This window comes from Giraffa tippelskirchi, chromosome 1 (genome assembly GCF_054371585.1).
Source record: "Giraffa tippelskirchi isolate mGirTip1 chromosome 1, T2T-mGirTip1v1.2.pri, whole genome shotgun sequence".
Lineage (NCBI taxonomy): Eukaryota > Metazoa > Chordata > Mammalia > Artiodactyla > Giraffidae > Giraffa > Giraffa tippelskirchi.
In genome coordinates, this window is record NC_137275.1 from 107,838,389 (window position 1) to 107,862,518 (window position 24,130).

The 24,130-nt window shown below is 42.2% G+C and overlaps 1 long non-coding RNA gene across 1 annotated transcript; it reads left to right on the forward strand.

Annotated features, from left to right (window-relative positions):
- Window positions 1-132: 132 nt before the first annotated feature.
- LOC145506812 (uncharacterized) lies at window positions 133-21,048 on the forward strand. The gene is made up of 2 exons (XR_014054357.1): window positions 133-395; window positions 17,501-21,048. It is a non-coding gene; the product is annotated as an uncharacterized LOC145506812 (long non-coding RNA).
- The last annotated feature ends 3,082 nt before the right edge of the window (window positions 21,049-24,130 follow it).

Below are 24,130 nucleotides of genomic sequence, written 5' to 3' on the forward strand. Positions count from 1 at the left end.
TCCTCTTCCTCTCTTGATTCCAGCCTGAGGCCCGGCCCTGGGCCCCGATTGGTCACAGCCCCAGTCCTGAGCCAATCACGGTGGCCAGGGAGGATGGAGCACACCGATTGGCCAGCTCCAGGTCATGGGACCATATTCCAGGTCCCGTGACCATACTCCAGGTCACGTGTGAGCTGCTCGCCCTGTGTCAGCGGTGGAGAGAGTGCTGTACCCCAAGAGCAGGGCTGAGAGTCCAGTCACTGTGTCCGTGTGCTCAGGGTCCTGGGACGTGCCTGCGCGTCCTCTCTACACACCGCTTTGTCCTCTGCAGACGGAAGATTCACGATAAACCTCTTCGCTTCGCAAGCGCTGTTGCACGCACCCACATTCAAGGGAGCAAGGCCTCCGGTTTGAAGGTAAGTTTGGAGATCCTCTCTTAACCTCCGGGCTTGTTTCTTGTATCCTGTTAGAATAATTTATTCAGTCTGAAAACCCCCAGGAGGACCACCACATGCTGCTTTGCGTATTCAGGATTCTTAGCTGTTCTGAGTAGAGGGCATGGCCCAGGGGCCTCCCAAAGGCAATGAATTTTGTCCAAGGAAGCACCTGAGAGGCTGAATCTCTGAGTCACTTTGCTGTACGCCTTAGACAAACAAATTATGGTAAATCAGCAATACCTCAATTTAAAGAAAAGATATTTCCTCATCAAAAATTGTTCGAATTTTGTCAAGTTTTTCTTTCAATTGCTGGTTCTTCGTATGCAGTCTAATTGGCTTGGTGGTGTTTTGTGAGTTAGGGATCCAACTTACCTTCTCCTATGGATACAATATTGTCCCAATGGGACGATTCCTTTGTCCTTTCTCCTGGAAATGTCCTTTCTGCGTTTACATATTAAGAAGCTATTTTTCCAAATGCCAAGTATCGAGAAGTTCAGGTCTTTGGTAATTTGTACCCCAGAGGCTTGTTTCCACTTCTGTGTCTTCTCTTCGCATTTTACCATTGCCCATTTGTTGTATACACAAGTGCCCTCAGAGGGCTCTCTGCAGTGAACCGTGTATGTTTCTGTGAGGACAGAGGATGTGAGCACGGAGGAGAGGCTGAGTCCATAGTGACCATGTGACCATGCTCAGCAAGCCCAATATTAAGTCTGGCTGAGACTTTCTCAGGCAAGGTCTGTGTTTCTTCCTCTTGGTGTCTGGATACGCAAAAAGATGTTGGTGGATTGGGACGTGGGTCTCTGGGTCCAGCAGTGTAGAGATATACCTATGGCCTGCTTTTCCATGATATTTTCCTCCTGCGGGCTCCGCTGAGCTGGTGTAGAGAGATTTCTGCTAAAGGCTTGAGAGGTAGTCAATCCTTCTGCTTTTCATGCCCTGCCTCGTCCATACTTCTGTCATTTTTTTTAATGTAGCTAATTTTCAATGGTGTTAGCCCTTGTGTCATTGTGACACTCAGGCACCTGTGGTTTAATAGACCTCCAAGTTCCGGGAGCTCTTTGCCTGGTGCAGACATGGAGCACTCAGGGAGCAGTACCACATCTACACCCAGGGCTGTGAAACTCCTGGACCAGAGAGAAGGTTCTTGCCAGGAAGGCTGCATCCCTGCTGTGGGGGGTTCGGAGTTATCACTTCCGATTGCACATCCCCCGGGCCCTCGGTGCAGGCCCCACTCTGAGATCTGGAAAGGAGGTGGCTTCCCTCCCTGACACAGAACTAGTCTTTTCTGTCCTCGTCCTTGTCGCGTCCCATCTGGCTCCCAGGCTCTACCCTTGAGCCTCACCCACAGGATCAGGAGAGCCCAGTTCTAGAGGAGTGTCATACAAGGAGAGTCTCCTGGAGACACTCCATCCCCGGGCCTAAATAAGCACTTCTTCGGAGTTTCACAGCCCTGGGTGTAGATCCTGGGTTTGTGTCCATTTTACAGTTGAATATGTTGAGCCTCAGATCATTGTGTGATTTGCCCTGGATCACTGTGCGGGTCAGCGGGTGAGCTGAGATTTGAACCCAGACTGTATGTCTTGGAGGCCGTGACGATACAGGTGTTTCCGCTCCTCGGTTAATTTTATTTCAAGTTTTTTTTTTTTTTTGATGCATTTGTATATGGGACTTTTCTGTTCTCTTATGCTTCCTATCCTGCTATATTGCTGAGTTTATTAGTTTTAATACTTCTTACTTGGTGGCGTTTTTAGGGTTTCATATAAATCCTGTCATAATCGAATAGTGACAGTGTAACTTCCTCTGTTCCAATGGGGATGCCATTTATTCCCTTTTCTGGCCTAGTTCCTCTGGGTAGGACACTTCCGCCACTATGTTGAACAAGATTGGTGAGAATGGGCATCCTTGTACTATTCCTGATCTTTTAGGAAAATCTTTCAGCTCTTTATCACTGAGTTGGATGTTAGCTGTGGGTTTGTCTTAACGTGCCCTTTAGGATGTTCCATGGATAACCACTGTATTGAGAGATGGTATCAGAATTGATGTTACACTTTGTTGAAAGCTTTTTCTGCCATTATTGAGAAGATCACATGATTTTAGTCTTCATTTTGCTCATATTGTGTATCACAGTAATTGATGTACAGATAATAAATCATGCTTGCAGGCCCAGAATAAATCCATTTGATCCTAGTGTATGATTCTTTTAACGTATGCTTCAGTTTGGCTTGGTAATACTTTTTTGAGGATTTTTACATCCAAGTACACCAGGGTCAGGGTTCTCTGGTGGTTCATATGGTAAAGAATCTGCCTGCAATGCGGGAGGCCTGGGTTTGACCCCTGGGTCAGGAAGATCCCCTCGAGAAAGGAATGGCTACCCCACTCCAATGTTCTTGCCTGGCAAATTCTGTGGACAGGGACCTGGTGGGCTATAGTCCATGGGTCACAAATAACTGGACATGACTGAGTGACTCACACTTACAAGAGTGCTTCTTGACATTTTTAATATCTACACTGAAGATTTTATCTCAGTCAAAAATTACAGTCAAAGGCAAACATGTCAAAAGTCCAAGAGTCCTTAGAATTAAATGACAATAAGACATAACAGATGAAAGCAAGAAGGACTCCACATATTTACTTTTCATAAGAATTTTAGCTCTTCCGAGGAATTCTCATTAAGCTGAATTAAAATGCAAGCTTTAGTTTAAAATCTTAACCTTTTTCGGTATTATGTTTCTATTTTGAGACTGAAAGTTCATTATTTATGTACGAGATATTAAGCAATGCTATGTAGCTATTAAAATCATATTTTCAAAAACTCGAATGACATTTATAAGCACTTATATTGGAAAAATAGCTAGGAATAGAAGATGATCCCGTATAGCTTTAAATGAAAGTACATATGTGTTGAATGATAGTTTTCAGATTGTATTGATTTATTTTTATTTGGAGAATAACTGCTTTACAGTGTTGGGTTGGTTTTCCTCATGCAATTCCACGAATAAACCATAAGTATATTATCCACTCTTTGGTGAGACTGCCTCCCAGTTCCTGGCATCCCACCCTCTAGGTCGTCCCAGAGCACCATGCTGGGCTCCCTATGTTATCCAGCCACTTCCCACTAGCTAGCTATTTTACATATGGTAGTGGCTATGTTTCAGTGCTACTCTCTCCATTTGTCCCACCCTCTCCTTCTCCAGCTGAGTTCACAAGTCCTTCCTCTACATCTGTGTATCTATTTCTGCCCTTCAAATATTCACCAGTACCATTTTACAAGATCGCATGCATATGCATTCATATACTATGTTTGTTGTTCTCTTTCTGACTGATGTCACTCTGTATCACAGTTTCTAGGTTCATCCACCTCAGTTCAACGGACTCGTATATGTTCCTTTCCATGGCTGAGTCGTATTCCTTTGCATGTATGTTCCACAACTTCTTTTTCCATTGTTCTCTTGAGAGACATTAGGTTGCTTCCATGCCCTGCCTATGTTAAATAGTGCTGCAATGGACATTGGGTACCTATGTCTTTTTAGAGTTATGGTTTTCTCAGGGTGTATGGCCAGTAGGGGATTGTTGTGTCATATTGTAGTTTTAGTCCTACTTTTTCAAGAAACCTACGTTCCTTCTCCATAGTGGCTGTATCCATTGACATGTCTACCAACATTGCAAGAGGGTTCCCTTTCTTCCATGTCCTGTCCAGCGATTATCATGTGTAGAATTGTTGATGATGGCCATTGTGACTGGTGTAAGGTGATACCTCATGTAGTTTTGATTAGCATTTCCTGAATAATGAGCGATGTGGAGCATCTTTTCATGTGTTTGGTGGCCTTCTTCCTGTCTTCTTTGGAGAAATTTGTTCAGGTCTTCTGCTCATTTTTCAATTGGTTGCTTTTTTTCCAGTATTAGTCTCGATGATCTACTTGTGTACTTTGTAGATAATCCTTTCCAAGGATTCCATAACGTACATAATTCCTCAGAACATACCTTAGTCTTTTTGGACGGAAGAACATCAAGTGCCTTCTTTGGTGTGTATGTATGTACATGGCATGTGTTTATTTTCATTGTGCAGATCTTGCCCTTATTCCATTAGATTTATCCCTGAGGAGTTCATAGTTTTTGATGACATTATAATCAAGGGTATTCTTTAAAATGTCAATTTCTGGTCTCGTTTAGTATGCTGAAGTACGGAGCATTTTTATATGTTGACCTTGTATACTGCAACGTTGCTGAACTCACTTTCATGCTTGTACCTCTTTTGTTGATTCATTTTCCACGTTAATCATCAGGTCGTCAGCAAGTACGGTTATATTGTTTTTTCAGTTCATATGATTTCGATTTCTTTTTTCTTGTCTTGTTACAGTGGCTAGGAGTTCCAGTACAGAGTTGAATAAAAGCCAAGAGAGCAGACATCCTTGCTTGGTTCCTGATCTTGAGGAGAAACACCATATGATGTCAGCTCTACATTTTTTGCAGATGCCGTTTATGAGGTTGGGGCAGTTTTCTTCCATTCCTAGATTGCTAAGATTTCCATATATAAATGATAAATATTGTCAGATGCCTTTTCTCTCTCTTTTGAGGTGAGACTGTGGTTTTTATTTTCAGTCCATTGATATGGTGAATTTCACTGATTTCTTCAAATGTTGGCCCAAACTTATGTTCTTGGGATAAACCCTACTTGTCATGCTACCTTGTACTTTTAATTGATTACTGATTTCCTGATGTGTCATTAAGGAATTTTGCATCTGTGTCTCTGAGGGATATTGATATTCTTGTAATATGTTTGTCTGGTTTGGGTATCAAGAGAATTCTGGCCTCAGAATGAGTTAGGTGTTTCTTTCTTTACTATTTTGGAATAGTTTGTGTATAACCAGGATTTTCTTCATAACTGTTTGTTAGGATTCACTAGTAAGGCCATTTAGGATAGAGATTTTGTGCGTGTGGGTGTATGGGTAGGTAAGATTTCTAACTATGGATTTGAGTTTTAATAGATTGAGGTTATCTGTTTCTTACTGAGTGGCTTTCATAGGTTGTGTCTTTCAACAAAGTAGGGTATTTTATCTAAGTTGCCTGAAGTTGTTCACAGTTTACCCTTTCCTTTCAGTGTCTATAGGATCTGTACTGATGTTCCCTCTTTGATTCTTGATATTGGTAGTTTATGTCTTCTCTTTTTTCTTCGTCACTCGGCTTAGTCATTTTTATTGATAGTTTGAAGAACCTGATTTTAGTTTTTTCATTTCATTTTGTTTCTCTGGTCTGTGTTTCATTGATTTTTACTCTTTCATTTTCTTCTTTCTGCTTGCTGTGGATTTCATTTGTTCTTTTATAAGTTGTTTAAGATAGAGTCTTAGAGGATCGATTCAAAATCTTTCTTCATTTGTGTAAGTATTTAATCCTATCAGTTTCCCTCCAGGTACTGATCTAGCCATGTCCCGTAGCTTTTTAGTATATTGTATATTCACTTTTATTCACTTCAACATATTTCCTGTTTCATTTGTGATTTCTTCTTTGACACATGAATTCTTTAGAAATATGCTACTTTGCTGATGTTTGGGAGACTCCTGGATATCAGGGGTTTTTTAATTTCTAATTTAAATCTGTTGAGATCAGAAAACATGCTTTGTATGATTTGAGTCACTTTAAGTATGCTGAGATTTGTCTGTCTTTTGAAGAATGTCCCGTATCCCCTTGAGAAGAGTTTTATCGTGCTTCTTGTTGGATAGAGTGTTCTATCAAATGTCAGTTAGATCAAGTTGGTTGATAGTGCTGTTTAAGAGGGTTCTCTGGTAGCTCAGATGGTACAGAATCTGCCTGGAATGCGGGAGACCTGGGTTTGATCCTTGAGTTGAGAAGATCCCCGGGAGGAGGGCTTGGCAACCCACTCCAGTACTCTTGCCTGGAGAATTGTTTAAAGGCTTCAACATCCTTACTGACCTTGGTTGGTTGTCTGTTTTGGCTTCCTTGTTCAATCAGTTATTGAGTCACGGAGAGGAAGACTGAGGTCCCTGACTGTAATCGTGGGTGTGTCTATTTCTTCTTTCAGTCTATTTCGTTGTTGTTTTCCTTATCTCTTCTTTTTAAACCTATTTTTTAATACACTTAACTGACTTTGAAATTAGCAGATGTGTTGCTAAAGAAATTTAGAACACAAAGCGTTGAAACTAAAATTCAAGCTAGCCAGAGATATTTTTAGTGAGTAGAGTTAGGTCGATCCTTCAAACTTGTTCATGAGTCGTGCTCATTCTTTGTTGACATATTATGATGTATAAAAGCTATTTCAGAGAAGTAATGTGTAGTCATTACAATTTTATCATGGTTTGGTAGATAAGTTAAATTTATTGCCACAGATGAGTCATAGACTTTTAATGGTATAATTTCTTTGTATAAAATTTTGCCAGCAAATTTAAAAGGTAGCAAAGAAAAGATCAAATAATTTTGAAGTTATGCTCAATACTGTTGTCTTTGGCTTAGCCTTTGAGATTATGTAATTGTTTAAAAATCCATTTTCAAGATGATGTAAATGGCCCTTGTGACTGCTTCCGTGGGTTTTTGTCCTCAATTGCTGCTGCTGCTGCTAAGTCGCTTCAGTCGTGTCCGACTCTGTGCGACCCCATAGACGGCAGGCCACCAGGCCCCCACGTCCCTGGGATTCTCCAGGCAAGAACACTGGAGTGGGTTGCCATTTCCTTCTCCAATGCATGCAAGGGAAAAGTGAAAGTGAAGTCACTCAGTTGTGTCCTACTCTTCACGACCCCATGGACTGTAGCCTACCAGGCTCCTCCGTCCATGGGATTTTCCAGGCAAGAGTACTGGAGTGGGTTGCCATTTCCTTGTCCAGAGGATCTTCCCAACCTAGGGACTGAACCCAGGTCTCCTGCATTGCAGGCAGATTCTTTACCATCTGAGCCACCAAAGGTGCTGAGTACTCTGCCGATTGTAGATGCCACTGATTAATTCACAGAAATTCCTTGCTTAGGACTTTGCAGATGAAGTTACTGCTTAAAGATTACTTTTGTCATTTAAAAAAAGCAAAGTTAATATCTCATTTGAATGTGATTACTGTTTTAATTAATTTCCATTTATATGCACTATCAATTAATTCAATTAAAACATTGGGCTTTTAAAAAATTGAGTATCTTATACTGAAGTGAGTTTCTCTTTGTGCACGTGCTAACAAACTTCATGCATCTATCTGTGCGTCATGAATTGTTTTTTTTTCCCCTCCCTTCCTTTCTGCCTTCCTCATCTTTCTTTTATGTAAAGTGTAGTTGATTTACAATGTTATATTAGTTTCAAGTGTGTAACAGTGATTCAGAATTTTTTCTTTTTCTTTTTTTTTTTTTACTGGCTGTGCTGAGTCTTTGCTGCTGCACAGGCTTTTCCCTTGCTGCGGCAGGCGGGGACACTCTCTAGCGGTGGTTCCTCAGCTTCTCACTGCAGTGGCTTCTCTTGCTGTGGCTCCCGGGCTCTAGAGCACTGGCTCAATGGTTGTGGGGCATGGACTTGGTTGCTTCTTGGCATGTGGGATCTTCCTGGATCACGGATTGAACCCGTGTCTCCTGCATCAGCAGGTGATTCTTTGTCACTGAGCAACCAGGGAAGCCCTGATTCAGCAGTTTTACAGATTACACTCCATTTAAAGCTATTACAAAATAATGACTATATTTCCCTGTGCTGTACAATATATCTCTGTTGCTTAGCTATGTCATACATAGTCGCTTGTATGTCTTAACCCCATACCCCAATTTTGTCCCTCCCCAATTGTCCCTGAGATAAAGTTGTGAGATATATACATATACAGTGGACTATTACTCAGCCATAAAAGGAGAAAACTCTGCTATACACAACAATGCGATCGACCTAGAGAGTCTTCTGTTCAGTGAAATAAGCCAGGGAAAGACAAATACTCTCTGCTGTCACTGACATATGGGATTTTTAAAGTGAAATAAACAAACATACCAATCACAGTTATAGACAAATGTCCTAGCAGCTCCCTGCCTCTCTTCATCCCGCTTCCCTTCCCGACTCTTTCCTTTGCTTTCCTCCCTGCTTCCTTCTGTGCTCTTCCTTCCCTTTCTCTCTCTGCTTTTCCTTTTTCTCCTCCTCTCTCTCCTTTCCATGCTCACTCTCCTTTCTCCCTCCACCCCATGCCTTTCAGTGACCATGTTGAGCCAAGGGGGTGTTGTTGTTGTTTTTCAGTCACTAAGTTGTGCCCAACTCTTTGTGACCTCATGGACTGCAGCTGTCAGGATGCTCTGTCCTCCACTATCTTCTGGAATTTGCTCAGATTTATGTCCATTGAGTCAGTGATGCCATCTAACCATCCCATCCTCTGCTACCCCCTTCTCTTGTGGCCTTCAATCTTTCCCAGCATCAGGGTTTTTTCCAGTGAGTTGGCTCTTCCCATCAGGTGGCCAAGGGGTAAATTAAGCTTATTTCTTTCTTTAGCACATTCACTGGAGTAACACATAGAACAGGCTCAGCATCACTAAGTTGGTCTGTTTCCTGAGCTGACTATCGTATTAACAGATCCCTACCAGAAAATGTGCTGTGTCCAGGAATCACTCAACTTTTTAACTTTCTAATCGCAAAGTGAATTCTTCCTTTTATATCTTAGAGGTCGGAGAAAATTACATCTTTGGGCTACTTTCCTTTTTCCAATTCACCTGCTTTCACATTTTAAGTATTTGATTTTACAGTTTTAAGCAAATCATGGGGCCGTGTGTGTGTGTTCATAATCTGAAATACATCACAACTTATCTTTGTTTCATGAAATGCCAGTTGAACACCAGATACTGTCATTTGGTCAATTTGTGATATATACAAGCTGTGCTTGTATCTATTTGCATTCATCAGGACAAGTATTTAAACTAAATTGGTGTGCTAGTTCAATATGACTAAGTTCCGTCAATTTTATCAGTTGATTACCTCATTTAGTGGGTGTTTTCATTTTTCTAAATAACTAACCTCAAAATTTAAAACTAACCTTGTCATTGGGAATCCAAAATTAATTTAATTTCTAACAAGAGCATGAGAAAGGGTGCAATTAGGATACTTGATAAAGTAAGTTTTAAATCAAAAAGATCAAATTTAAAACATAGAATGATAATCTGACAAACTGGGTTTAATAATTACTGTGAATTTTGACCCAATACAGATGTAAATATCGTGAAATATCTACACTTACACATGTCCACATCAATAAGGTTTATTGGCAGAAGTCTTTTGCAAGGTAATTTGATAATACATATTATAATAACTAGAGAAATGTGTATAAACTTCATGACTACCACAGGGAAGTAAACATTCCATCTTAAAAAACTGGGAAAATATCTGGGCATGAATACGTCCATTATGGTGTTACCTACAATAGTAATATATTAAAATCAACATAAACATCCAGCAATAGGAAAATGACCAAATAAATAAGAGTATCATGCAATTGATAGAATTTTGTATAGCCATTAAAGAAGTAAAAATCATGGAGGCTCTGTAGGAACATAGAACATTCCATACTAAAATGTTATATGCTGTCTGTGCTATCATTTAATTTATGTGAGAACCACAGAACTAGAACTATTTATCCAATGTGTGCTTAGGGAGAATATGTCAGACTCTGTGCTAAAAACAACAGGCAGAAGCTGGCATGTAAAACCTTTGAGTATTTAATAAGTGTTTATGTGTAGTTTGTTTAATGCAGTGCTTGCTGTGTTAGTTTGCTGGGGCAACAATATCGAAGCCCTAGAGACACCTACTGCCTCACACTTCTGGAAGCCAGAAGTCCACAACCAAGGTTCAGGCAGAGCTGACCCCTCCTGAGGGTCAGGATGGCATCTCCCCCACGCCTCGCCCGTCAGTGCTGGTGGTTTGGCGATAATCACGGGCGCGCCTGGGCTGCGGGAAGCACCACCCCCATCTCTGCCTTCGCCTTTATATGGTGTTCTCCCCGTGTGCTGGTCCGTCTCCGGATTTTTGCTTTTTTAAGGATACCACTCACAATGGATTGGGCCCACCCAAGCTTAGTGGTGAAGAAGTGCCTGCCAATGCAGGAGACTTAGGTTCAATCCCTGGGTCAGGAAGATCCCCTGGAGAGGAAAATGGCAACCCACTCCAGTATTCTTGCCTGGGAAATCCCATGGACAGAAGAGCCTGGTGCGCTACAGTTCATGGAGTTGCAAAGAGTTGGACATGACTTAGCAACTAAACAACAACGTGTGTGTGTGCTTGCTAAGTCACTTCAGTCATGTCTGACTCTGTGCAACCCTATGGACTAAAGCCCGCCAGGCTCCTCTGTCCATGGGATTCTCCAGGCAAGCATACTGGAGTGGGTTGCCATGCCCTCTTTCAGGGGAGCTTCTCGACCCAAGGATCAAACCCATGACTCTTATGTCTCCTACATTGCAGGCAGGTTTTTATCACTTTAATAGTAGGACTCAGTGCCCCCCGGGGAACCCTAGCAACAACAATGACCTCTAATTAAATCCATCCCCTCGGTAAAGATGCGCTCTCTAAATAAGGTCAGCCTCTGAGGCGCTGGCGGTTAAGCACTCCAGTAAATGAATTTATTGTGGATGGGGGTCAATTCAACCCATGACATTTAGGATACTATAACGTTTTAATAAATATTGGCTAATATTGTTACTATTCTTGCCAATAGTATTAAGAGCAGTAGTCAGAATATCATGAGATTGTGTGTTGTGAAACCAATCGCATTAACAAAATAGGATCAAAACCGTTGATTTTCTAGGGTGATAAGTTTCTAAGTAATCAGGAATTTTTTGTTTCCTTCTTCTGTTTTTCTCACCCTTATTTTAAAATTTTTATCATGCCTATCCTTCTCTAGATTTCGCACTATTTAAAAAGGGGGGAAATCTAAAACATCTCTTAAATATTAATATAAGCAGTTGCCATTCAACCATAAATACAAATTCCCAGGCTTTCCTCTCTTTCCCATCTTCAAACAGTGTCTTTTTCGTCTCCAATAGAAACACACCTGTGAAAAGTCCAGCTCCCTGATGGAGGAAGACAGAGGCTCTTTTCTTTCATTCTGTCTTTAACTATTACTTGAAACAGCAGCCTTCTCAGCTGCCTTCGTGTCCATTCCGAGGACTCTCTTTACTTTCCGGCCACACCGTGCGGCATGTAGGAGCTCAGCTCACCAACCAAGGGTCGAACCCTTGCCCCCTGCACTGGAGGCGCGGTGTCTTAACCACTGGACCTCCAGGAAAGTCCCAGTTCTTAGAATGTTACTTCACCATCTCTGCTTTTCCTGGCAGGAAAAACAAGGCATAATGTTTAAATTTCTCTCATCTCTGCTGATGACTGTGTAGTGATTACAACGTACGTGTTACTGCCTGTGGACTGTTTGTAGGAAAAAGGCCCTCAGGCCAGGTGACAAAATCTTTGCCTGTTTTAAAGTTATTCTTTTCTGTCATGATCTTTTTAAATATTTGTTTTCCTCCAGGTATCTGGTCTGTTGGATTTCTGTCTTCCTTGTGTGTCACCATCCTTGAGTTAGGACCCAGTGTTTTGTTTTCAGGAAACAAAATCTTGGATTGTGTAGCTTTCAGATTAAGAAGAAATGAATGATAAAGGTAACCATCATTTTGGAGTATTGATGGGCCACTTTTAAATATATATATATATATAACTCATAGATTATTCAGCTAAAATTTTTATAACTTATTTTATTTTATTTGACCATGCTGGTCTCCGTTGCTATGCGGGCTTTTCTTGTTGCAGAGAGAGGGTGCTCCCCTCTGACTGCAGAGCCGGGCCCTGGGCTCGCCGCTCAGTGTTCGGGCCCCAGGGTCCAGAGCACAGGCTCAGTACCGTGGTGTACGGACTGTTGCTCCAGACGTATGGGATCTTCCTGGACCAGTGATCGAACCCGAGTCTCCCGCACTGGCAGGCAGATTCTTTACCCCTGAGACATCTGGGAAGCCCCCAGGAAAGAAATTTTAAATTAAAAATGTATTGTTTTCACCTCATAAGATACAAACTGTCTTATTAAAATAGTAAGACTCAGTATTAACACGAGGGTGAGGCAGAAGCCACAGTCCCTGGGACCGTAGTCATGAGCCCTTCTGTCTGGCCCTGCTCCTGATATCTCAGGGTCCCTACAGTTTTAGAAAGACATTTCATGTGCAAGAAAACAGAGGATCCGTTAAATGAATTATTATTCATCCAAATGATGGGATGCCTGATGATCATTAAACACTGCGTTAAGGACAATATTTCATGGAAAATGTTCACGATATATCAAGTGAAAGAGTAAGCTAATAAATATAATACAGATTCGATTTTCTGCAATAATGATTAAAAAGTGTGGAAGTGTATACGTCAAACTTAAACCATCATTGTTTCTAGGCAATGGCACGATGGAAAAAGCTTTGTGATTTTAGCATTTTATCGTTTCTTTAGATGAACATGCACTGATTATGAAATTGGGTGGACTGAAGTTGGGGTCTGTTATAATGTTGAGGGGTGAGGTAAAGCCATTATATAAAGAATCTTGAATATATAACACACTGGAGTATTAACACCCATTCATTTGTTTAATCACTTAACCATTAATTCATTTAACAAATACTTTCTACCCTTTTACTCTATGATAATCACTGAGGAAGGGCTTCCCAGGTGGCTCAGTGGTAAAGAATTCTCCTGCCAATGCAGAATCCCCTGGGTCAGGAAGATCCCCTGGAGTAGGAAATGGTAACCGTCTCCAGTATTCTTGCCTGGAGAATGCCATGGACATGGAGCCTGGCGGACTACAGTCCATGGGATCTCCTATGAGTCGGACAGGGCTTAGCGAATACACAACAACAAAAAGTCATGGTGGAGGCCACCACGGATATACAACAGTGAGCAAAACAAACTCTCCCTGCCCTTAAGGAGCTTAGTGGGGAAAAGGAGAAGTAATAAGAATCACCCAAGTACATGTATAATTATATCCATGATAAGTGCAGTGAAGGAAAGGAATAGTGCTATGAGGGTCCATGGCAGGAATGCAATATCCATATTAAAATTTTAAATTATTATCTAATCAAAATATATAGTGCCTCCTTGTGTGTGTGTGTGTGTGTTTGTGTGTGTGTACGCGCGTGCTGTGTATTGTACGTTGTCACCAGCAGCAGCATCTCAAGTGAATACTCCAAAACTAGGAAAAGGAAATTCTAGCGAAAATATCTAGAAATACCAAAAGAGTGTGAAAATTCTTCAAAAGTAATATTGAAAAAAAAAATATTGAACCTTTGCATGATGAATCCTGGATAATTGCCTGAAGCTCTTAGTGGTGGACCCCTGAAGATTTAGTTTTCCACCATGCTCTTATCATGCATGCATTTTCCCTCAGAAGCTGAAAGATGAATCTGACAAGCTCTGGATAAACACTGGCTAAGACTCTACACTTGCTGGTATGGGAAGGCGACATGACTTAGTCCCTGTTATCATCAGGTCTCCTATTAGGCAGCCTCGGCAAGGAGTCTGGATAGATCAACGTGTCAGGCTGCGTGCTTGGTGATGATTCAGACTGGGGTTGAGTTGAAGTCGCCACTCAAACAACTGGGAGTGTACAGCCATGCACAATTCCATTTAAACTGCAGGAAAAGTGAGCAGAGGGATAGGGTTTTGAACCCTGGCCCAGGTGGCATTGTGGTCAAGAATCCGCCTGGCAATGCAAGCGACACAAGGGACCCGGGTTCAATCCCTGGGTCAGGAAGATCTCCTGGAGGAAGAAATGGCAGCCTGCTCTACTATTCTTGCCTGGAGAATCCCATGGACAGAGGAGCCATGGGCTGCAGTCCATGGATCACAAAGAGTCGCACACGACTGGGCAACTAAGCACAGCACAGCACTAGAGCCCGGGAGCTGCCACTGCTGAAGCCCGTGCCCCCTAAAGCCCATGCTGGGCAACAGACGAGGCCCACACACCACTGTCAGAGAGTAGCCCCTGCTGTCTTAGCTAGAGTAAACCCGAGTGCAGCTACAAAGACCAACTCAGCAAAATATGTATAAATAAATAAAATTAAACAAGAAGGGCTTCCCCAGTAGCTAAAGCAATAAAGAGTCCTCCTGCAATAAATACAGGAGACACAGGAGATGTGGGTTTGATCCCTGGATTGGGAAGATCCCCTGGAGAAGGAAGTGGCTACCCACTTCCATATTCTTGCCTGGAGAATCCCTACAGACAGAGGAGCCTGGCAGGCTACAGTCCATAGGGTCACAAAGAGACACGACAGGGCACATTCAAGAAAGAATCATGACAAGTAGAGAAATGAAAAAGTGAGATGGTGCTACCACGCCTAGGAGACCAGGGTAGAAAGAACAGGTCCTCCGGGATCATGTCAATGCAACCATATGTCTGGCTTACACTGTTCACTCGTGGCGGGATCTGAACCAAGTCACTTAGCTTTCTGTGCCTTCAGAGACTCAGCTTTAAAATTAGAGAAATAGCCACCACCTTTATCATTTGGTTCTTTGAGGAATGAAGGAAATAGAGCTTGCACCTTTCCTAGCCTAGGACCTAGTACCGGAATGATACACTCTCCTCCCTGAGAATGAAACAGGTGAACGTGCAAACCCCAGCTTCTAGGATTGCTTCTCTGAGCTTTGCTCAACCTCGGTTGTTTAGTCACTGACTCCTGTCAGACTCTCTGCAATCCCACATACTGTAGCCAGCCAGGCTCCACTGTCCATGGATCCTTCAGGCAAGGATACTGGAGTGGGGTGCCATTTCCTTCTCCAGCTGAACCCCAGTGCTCACATCTATAAAGTGGGGATGAAATATTCTCACAGAGAGTTACTGAGAAGACTACAGAAAACTATGTGTGTAGCTTCTGGAAGAGGCTCATCAATGCTAGATCTTCCCAGTGTTTGACATGTGCTAGACCTCCGATGAGCATTTATCAAACTTAGTTGAATCACTCTGTTGTCATTAAGGCTCCCCCCTCCCCCCTGCCCTGCCAAAGGCTTTAATATTTTGGTCAATTGGACTTTAATGGTCAATTGAGTTTATGAGGCAGTTACTTAAAATCCATAGCATTGCAACCCAAATACCCAAGGATAGAAGTGATGTAACCTACCAGCCACTTGTTGTGAGCTTTGCTTAGGCTCTGAAGTGCTAGTTATCAGAGCCCTATCTACGCTCCCGTCCCCAACGCTTGGAGATACTCAAAGCTCCTTGAAGCCAACAATCGTCTTCTTTCTCTTTTTTGCATATTTCCATGACTGTTACATTGTCTTCTTCACATTTAAAGATGAAAAAGTCCTGCTGTTTATTTGCTGTTTATTTGTCTTAGTCTCCCGTGTGATTAATTGTTCCCTCCGTGTAGCAATATTTTTTTTCCAGTCCTATAGTTATGTAAACCAGAACTGCTTTGAAACATGTGGGGTTCATTTTATTGCCATTCATTTCCATTTAAATGACTATGGGACAGGAAAACTATGTCGCCAGCCAACTATCAGTGGCGGTGAGATTGCTGTGTGGGGTCACATCTCAAAAACCGCCAGGAGCTTGGGGAAGAGTGACGACAACGCCCACGATGAGCGAGGGGGAGGCTTACAGCCGCCTCCTCACCTGCGCAAGCGGTTCACGGGCTCTCCGCAGCCACAGCTCGGCGTCCCGGGGAACGTTTGGGGGCGCCCACGATGAGCGAGGGGGAGGCTTACAGCCGCCTCCTCAACCTGCGCACGCGGTTCACCGGCTCTCTGCAGCCACAGCGCGGCATCCCGGGGAACGTTTGGGGGCGTAAAAGGACCTCTGGTCGTCAGGGTGAGTGGGGGGTGAGGACTGATATGGAATACGGGGTCCAAGGGATCCAGACTTTTCTTCCTCAAAGAACAAAGGACGTTCCTATATTCTGAGAGCTTTTGAAATGTTCCCGTGGATGTCCGGGAAGGTGGCAAACGTGTTTATAATCTTATGAGCCTAGAATCTAACCACCCTTCACAGACAAGTCTAAATTATCTCTTCACACTTTTAACTACTCAATTCTCCAGAAGCACAATATCTGTATAAACTGATGTAAACTTTTACTGTGGTTCATAACTTTACTGAGTCAGTCATTCACTGTTTTGGAAAACCTCAGTATTTTCCAGATGCAACAACCAACACAATAAACCTTCATTAGTTGTGTAAATATGTCTAAATAGATAATTCTATGTCTAAGTGTAAATATTTGACAATTACATTTTGTCTCCTAGCATGGTCAAGACTAAATGTTCCTGTATTAAAATCTGTGTCATATTATTATTGCTCTAAAGCACAGTAGTGTTCTCTTATTTCTCATAATTATGATATTACATCTTAAAATTATATGGTACAAAGCTCATATTAGCTATGAACTTTACTGCATAAGAGTAAAAGAGATAGTATGAAATATTTGCTATAAAAATGACATTGGTTTGGGTAGTGTTAAGAACCACTGGTGTAATAGAAGCTTATAATAATGAACTAGTATCAGCACAAATATTTCATGCATCTCCATGTATTTTACTAACGATTCCTGACACACATGAACTGTAGTGTAAACAGGATGTTTGTGAATTCCTCCTGACTGGAAGAAGACTTGTTTTCAAGATTATACCACAAGTGAAAGTACAAGTCGCTCAGTTGTGTCCGACTCTTTGTGACTCCATGGATATTCCATGGAATTCTCTAGGCCAGAATACTGGAGTGGGTAGCCTTTCCTTGCTCCAAGGGATCTTTCCAACCCAGGGATTGAACCCAGGTCTCCCGCATTGCAGGCAGATTCTTTACCAGCTGAGCCACAAGGGAAGCCCATATACCCCCATAAATTAGGGAGGTACCAATTTAACACAAGTTCATTAAGCATCTCTAAAGTGCAAGGCACTTTTCTGAATAATAAGCAGATCACATCTTCCTCACTTCCAGGTCTTATCTTAACTGTGGTCAAGCTAGTCTTGAGGATCTCATCAAAAACCAGATGAATGAGATGAAGGTTACTCGATTTTATTTTCCAAGTTTGGACATCCATTCTATCCTCACTGCAACAAGCCTTTCTCATTAAAACATTTTTATTTTGCAAATATTTATCTACAAACATCTGTCCTTTCCCTCCCTTTTCTAGGAGAGCTCTGGGTATGTACTTGACTCCATAATAAAGATTTTGATTTGTAGAGGCATCCAGGATGTAAAACATCACCAGACTGCAAACCCAAAGTGCTACAAAAGTTGTAAGACATTGGAGATCATTTCCTAAATTATTGACAACTGTATTGTTTGAAAGACTCACAAGTGAAAGGTGCATATTTAAGGAGAAAGACGGCTGATGTGGAAACTCTCAACGCTCTGACCTATCAGTCGGTATGCAACTCTATCTCCATAGAACACCTTTGAAATCAACAAGAACTCTGCTGGCTTCAGGAGACAGGAGCGCGCCTGCAAGAGTAACGTGTGCACCGCGGATGCCCCGTCTCCCCCAGGGGGACTCCATGCCACAGGTCTGACGACAAAGTCAGGCACCTACTCTTCCCCTTCTAACATGTAACTGATGAGACGTGCTCTTTTTCAAAGGGAATGAGAAAACTGTACAAATTCAGGCTTCGGGCCCATGGGTCTTCTCTCAAATTACCACGCACATCCAACATTTATGCACATATAAGCAGGACATTGATATAACTTAACAAGCTGAAATAAAGATGGACTCTTGTTACCATTGCAATGGTTCATTTTACGTGTCAACTTGACTGCCCTTAGGGATGGATGCCCAGACAGCTGGAAGAACATTCTTTCTGGGTGAGTCTGTGCATGTGTGCCTGGAAATGACTGGCATTTGATCTGGTAGCTGGCGTGAAGAGCCACTCTCACCAATCCACCGGGCCCTCGAGTGGAACAGAAAGGTAAGGGAAGGGCAAGTTCTTCCCTCATCTTGAGCTGGAAGGTCACCGACATGCCAAGACACGGCAGCTCCTGCTCGCAGACCTTCAGACCCCCAAGACTTAAACCAGCAGCTCGCTGGCTCTCAGGACTTTGGACTTGGACCGAAGCATGTCACTGGCTTCCCTGGTTCTCCAGCTTGCAGGTAGCAGATTGTGGAGCATCTCAGCTGTCATAGTGGCTCAGATGGTAAAGAATCTGCCTGTGATGCAGGAGACCCAGGTGCCATCTCTGGGTTGGGAAGACAACCTGGAGAAGGAAATGGTAACCCACTCCAGTATTCTTGCCTGGAGAATTCCATGGACAGGAGTCTGGTGGGCTCATGGGGTTGAGTTCATGGGGTCAAGTTCACGTGGTCGAAAAGTGCTGGACATGACTGAGCGACTAACACTTTTCACTTTCAGCTGGCATAAGTGCATGAAGCAACTGCTATCATAAATCTCCTCTTATAACTACATTTATATCTATATCTATATCTATTACTATATGTTGCTGTTGCTGAGTCACTAAATCATGTCCGACTCTTTGGGCCCCAGTGGACTACAGAACACCAGGTTCCTCTGGCTATCTCCCTGAGTTTGCTCAAAGTCAGGTCCATTGAGTCAGGGATGTTATTATCCTCTGCCGCCCCTTTCTCCTACCTTCAGTCTTTCCCAGGATCAGGGTCTTTTCCAATGAGTCGGCTCTTCGCATTAGATGACCAGAGTATTGGAGCTCTTAAGAGTCTATATATCTATATCTACTTCTATATCCCATTGGTTCTGTTTCCCTAGAGAACCCTGACTTATACCTCTACTTTGCAAAAATAAACCTGACTTTTGATGGGACACTTTGAAAGGTGAAATATTAAAACACACAAAAATGTTTTCTGATTTCTTAACTGCAGCATCTGGTGTGTCAGCCACACCATGGTAAAGCCTCACCCTGCTTTGTCTGTTACAGTGTTTATAGCTCTGGATTTTCATTTGAAAGACTTGTCTATCGTAATTGTACATCCCCACCCAGAAATACGAGGTCTCTGACAATAAGGATTTTGTCTATCACATTAATTTATATGTCTCCAATGCCTACTCACAATGCTTGATATAGAGCAAGAAGTATTTGGTGAATAAATGACCAAATGTTGCCTTATCTTACAGATCAGTAATTTCAAGCTGAAGGGCAACTATAGAGTAAGAGGGGGAGATGCAGATAAATAGAAGAATTTGTGGGCTGTTAAATACTGTGAGTCTATCTTCTGAGATGGTAGCCCTAGGTTATTGTGTCTGATGGAAACTTACAGCTTTCGGAACTTTCTAGGCTTTCCAAAGTCCTCACAATATGTGGGAGACTGATTGAAATCAGTGTGCCTTGCACCTGCGGTAATTTTTAATAGCAACAGAATATAAAGCACTTTTCCCTTCATCCTCCCCTAACGACTCTGGTTCTAGGGACAGGACTTGGCAGAAGTGAGCCACACAAGACCGAGCGTCTTCTTGGACTGACCGTAAGGACTAGATTGTTTCAGAGACCTCGTGGTTGAGGGCATGAGGAAAGTCGTGCAAGGTCAGAGAAGGTCCCTGAGACAATGAGAAAGTCCCCGTTTCCCCTCATGCCTGTCCTGAAAGCGGGGTTTCATGTTCTGGATGCAGAGAGTTGCGGAGGGAGCAATTCTCGCTGCTGTATGTGCGTTCAGATGGGGAAATCGGTTTAGTCTGGAAAGTCATCCTTTGAATGTTTTTGCTTTTATTCAAATCCGTCTTAGAAATGCCCCTTGCTATGCCTTCTCCTGACACAATACCCTTGGATGTTGACTAGTTTGCCTAATATGGGACTTTAGAAATGTTAAGCTTCTCCACAGTACTGGTTGAGAATGGCCAGCTAAAATTTTATTGGCTTGGCTTAATTTATACTTAGAGCTAAGACAGTTTATGATTTCAATTCATAAATGACTCTGTTTCAGGATACAAATAATAAGAGCAGAGTGGTTTATCCAGAGAGGTGAGTATTTTATTACACATGATGATGTTCTATTATTATTTATGGTATAAAAATTAAAAGAAGGATCTTTGGAGAAGGAAAAGATCTCATTTTATAAAATTATTTTATGAGAAAGGAGTATTATGTTTAAACTCTGAACTAGATGTTCTTGCGGTATAAAGTGAAGGATAGTCAAACATCACAATCCTGTACTAATTGGGGTCCAGGTAAATTACAAAACTATTTCAATGAAATGCAATTTCCGTGCTGTCAAGTCCTTTAATAAATAGATAAGATGCTCCTTGGGAAAATGCATTTACACAGAATAGCTACTTTTCTTTGAATAGAAAACACAAGTCAATGTCATTCTAGCTAAGTCACATTATTATGAACTACAAATTAGTGAATTCCAAGTAAATCAGATTTTAGTGTGTATTTAAAGTTTTCAATATCTTTAAGTAAGGATTTTTTTGGAAAAAATGCAGTAGTTAGCATATGACTCCTTCAAACTATTGGTGCTTGAAACCAAATTGTTCAAATTTGACTTTCCTGCTCAGTAAATAATAATTTAGAGTTTGGTTCATTCTGTGACTGCAGTCAAGATGTTTTATATTTTAAGTGTCCTGATACATGTTAAATTTTCCCTTTAAATATATACAACTAAGCATCATATATCAAGACTGCCCAAATGTTTAATATTATCTGTACTAATAAAGTAAATTTATCTAATCCAGACCTCTATGTGCAAAATAAAGCATTAAAAGTGAACTGTTAAATGAACTATCGCAAGAATCTTTTCTTTAATTCACCGATTAATTGTACATGGAAAAGATCACTCCTTTATAACTCTCAATACGTCATCTCGGAAATTTCTCTGCTGTTGGTACTCCCTAAAGGGAGGCTAAATAACCAAGCTTCTCTTCCTGGTGGATCCATTGGAAATATGATGCTGTATAAACCCCCAGCAAACAGCTATAAATCTAGCTAACATTCACTGTGTCTGTGAAGATGGAATGATTCTCCCCAGACAAGCTTTGGAAAATAATGTATTGATTTCTGATAGCAATTTATTGTTCTTTGCAATCAACTGTGTTTATACTGTGGCCTTACATTATAGCCCTTCCTCTTCCATTCTTAGTCTTTGGAATATGAAATCAGAGAGCCAGAAAGCTTCAAAGAGGTCACCTCAAAAATCCATGAAATGGAGATGAATTTTTTGAGTCATACAATTTCTACTCGCTCTGGTCTTATTTTAGTAGTCATAGCAAATGACACAGCATTATCTAACCTTGGGCTTCCACCCAAAGTACCTCTAACCCATTTAAAGCAAAGAGCAATTACAAAGTCCCTAAAACTCAGGTCTCCACTCCCCCCCAAAATACTGAATCCCAATGCCACCCAAGCGTGTGCTTGGAGGTTTTGACACTGTACGTGTCTTATAAATGTGTGTGCCCAGTTTCTCAGTCGTGTCTGACGCTTTGTGACCCTGTGGCCTGTAGCCCACCAGGCTCTTCTGTCCGTGGGATTCTCCAGCCAAGAACACTGTAGGGGTTGCCATTTCCTTCTCCAGGGGATCTTCCTGACCCAGGGATCGAACCTGTGTCTTTTATGTTTCCTGCATTGGCAGGCGGGTTCTTTACCACCAGTGCCACTTGGGAAGCCATACGAATTTGATGTGAGTCTTCATCTCAAAAAAAGAGTAAAATAGGGACTTCCCTGGTGGTCAGGTGGTTAAGAATCTGTCTTGGGATATAGCAGACACCAGTTCGATCCTTGGTTGGGAATTAAGATCCCACAAGCTTCAGAGCAACCAAGCCTGTGTACTGCAATTACTGAGCCCCACAAGTAAGGACAAATAAGCCAAATGAATAATACTCTTTAAAGGAATAAAATATTAATAATAAGCTCTACGAGTTCTCTTTGTTCTGACAGGGATCAGTAGGAATTATTCTAACATCCTTATCCATCAATGGGCACGAGCATTCAAAACCTGGAAACCACTGTCCTCTGCAAGCTGAGGTCATACAATGAGAACGTCTTCTTCCAGACACAGTTCGGGATTGTTTCCTTCCTTGCTCTTTCAGTCTCGATTCCATAAAGCAGAGCCTGCTCAGGGGATTCAGGCACAAGTTTACTGAGAAAAATATTGAAGCACACATTCTTCTCCACTAAAGTTGGAATAATGTAGATGGCGGGCTTCTGGGCATCCGTCTTGCCATTAGTAGAACCTGAGCATGAAATTAGCACAGAAAAAACTGGAGAGACCTGGCCCCCTGACATTGTTGACTCCCTAAAACCCAAATTTAACGTGGGCTGTTTTCATTATGTGGTGGTCTAGTTGCTAAGTCGTGTCCAACTCTTGAGAGTCAATAGACTGTCGCCTGCCAGACTCCTCTGTCCATGGAATTCTCCAGGCAAGAATACTGGAGTGGGTAGCTATTCCCTTCTCCAGGGCATCTTCCCAACTCAGTGATTGAGACCTTGTCTCCTGCATTGCAGGCAGATTCTTTAAAGACTGAGCTATGAGGGAAGCCCCAAAACCATCTAACCATAAGCAGCTCGTCCGGGATTTAAACCCAGGATCTTTCGCACCCAAAGCGAGAATCATTCCACTTGACCAACAAGCCACCTCTAGGTGAGAGCTATTGGACTTCCCTGGAGCTGGGAAAGAATCTGCCTGCAATGCAGGAGACCCTGGTTCAATTCCTGGGTCGGGAAGATCCCCTGGAGAAGGGATAGGCTACCCACTCCAGCATTCTTGGGCTTCTCTGGTGGCTGGGCTGGTAAAGAATCTGCCTGCAATGCTGGAGACCTGGGTTTGATCCCTGGGTTGGTAAGATCCCCTGGAGAAGGGAATGGCTACCCACTCCAGTATTCTGGTGTGGAGAATCCCATGGACTGTAGTTTCATTATATATACTTAAAACTGATTTTCTCTGTTTTGCGTAAGTTAATTAGCATAAGAATTTCTATCATGGAGAATCAAAAGTTTTCACTTATGGAAATGTCAGGCTTACTCCTTGAGACTACCAGGCTCAAGAATATTGAAGAGTCATCGAAACTTCTGTGAACTTACACTCATTTGCCCTCTGGGAAATTCTCCCTTCTGTCCTCCAGGTCTTTTGCTGTAACACAGCTAAAGATATCCCTGATTATGGATTGCTGGTTATACATTCTGGTTCGTGCATATAAATATTTTAGGAAAAAGTAAAGCTTTAAAAGAAATCCACTGATGAGAACCATATCAACAGAAGAGAAGGTATTGAAAGCAGGATAAACGATGGTGGCATTTAAGCAACGAGATGGTGAGCCCAAAGTGAAGGAAGTTGTCACTTCTTTTCTGCCCACGACTTTCTTGATGAATCGTCTCAAACCTGGCGCACATCCTGCAGTTTACAACAGCTCCTACTCACCATTATCTTACATATCAACCGTTTCGATTCAGACCAGACATGTACCCTGTATGGATTTGCTTGATATCCCTGACTTTTAACATGTTTCTTGCCTGTAAGTAAAACTGGAAACGAGAGCTTCTTGATGGGATCTTTTATATCGATAGTTGTTTATAAACTAAAACAAAAGTAATGGTTTCAAGCTGAAGCTTTACCAGTCACAAAATAAATATTAAGCCATCTACTAACTCTCATAGATGTATGTATTTGGGGAAAAGAAAATTCAGACAAATTAAAGCGCCGTATCAGTAATTCACAGTGATTGAGGCAGAGATAAAGCTGGGTGCGAGACTCCCGCTCGCTTGCTAAGTGGTATCCAACTCTTTGCAACCCCGCGGACCCACAGCCCACCGGACGCCTCTGCCCGCGGGATTCCCAGGCACGAACACTGGAGCGGGTTGCTGCGGGGAG